The following is a 1,169-nucleotide window of genomic DNA, read 5'->3' as shown; positions in this document are numbered from 1 at the left end:
TATTGGAAAATGTGCTTTCAGGACGCCATAAGAACGTTCAATAACATTTATAAGTTTTGCATGAGAATGATTAAACTTTTCATACTTGTTCATTGCTCGTCGACGACGAAAATCTCCGAGCCAATATCTAACATTACGATACGGCACCATGAATCCTCGAGTATTTGTATACACAGCATCACATAGGTAATATTTATCTGAAAACAATAAATAAAATGCTTGTTCAAATGAATATAGCAAATATATTACCTGTAAAATCAATAGTATGCCTGAAGGAGAAAATGGAAATCCAATATCACCATCTGTTAAAGCTTCAGACAAAATTCTAGAATCATGTGCAATTCCTTCCCATCCGGCAACCTAATATTTTTGTGGATTTAATACGATTGTTAAATCATTTACTGCTATGTACATTAGATAATTACATCCACCCCTTTTCATATGCATAAACAATAAATATTTTCTCCATCTCTATATAACTATTTCGTATATATGTTTAGTAAATGTGATTATATATACATAAATTAAGAAAAGCAGTTGAATGTGATATACTTAATATGAAGTATGAATAAATTGTATCAATTGATTAATGATAAGTAAAAAAATATGAGTAGAGAAAATAAAATCTTCAAGGTAGCCAACATACATAAGTATTTTAACATAAGAAAATATCAACCCGACTAACTCAACCCAACTCGTACAATTTGGACTGAGTTGGGCTTTATTTTGGTTTGAGTTGGATTTTGGATTGAGTTAGACTGAGACTTTTCGAAAAACTTAAATTTTGCTACGGCTTATCATTTTGTAATTAAAAGGATTAAGTTGTGGTTAGCAATTTACTAGACATGTCAGAGCATCTTCAACAGATTTTTCAAAAAAAAAATCAAAATTAATAATCAAAAGTCAAAATCTTTAAAAATAATTATATTTTTCTCCAACAAATTTTCTCATTTTGGAAGATCCAACATTTATTATAATATTAAAATAATTATATTATATAATATTAAAATATTATTTCTCCCTCTAAATATTTAATTTAAAAGTTTTCTGTTGGTGGTCTCGCTTGATAATCATTTTTGGGGTGTTCTCCATATTTAGAATAAAAACCATTTTTTTCTCCTACTTTATACAATAAATAATTTTGGGGAAGCTGTTGGAGCAAAATATTA

Source organism: Cynara cardunculus (assembly GCF_001531365.2).
Source record: "Cynara cardunculus var. scolymus isolate 2C chromosome LG 13, CcrdV1, whole genome shotgun sequence".
In the NCBI taxonomy this organism is placed as follows: domain Eukaryota; kingdom Viridiplantae; phylum Streptophyta; class Magnoliopsida; order Asterales; family Asteraceae; genus Cynara; species Cynara cardunculus.
The sequence above is the reverse complement of the archived record's forward strand: the minus strand, read 5'-3'. Positions refer to the sequence as shown.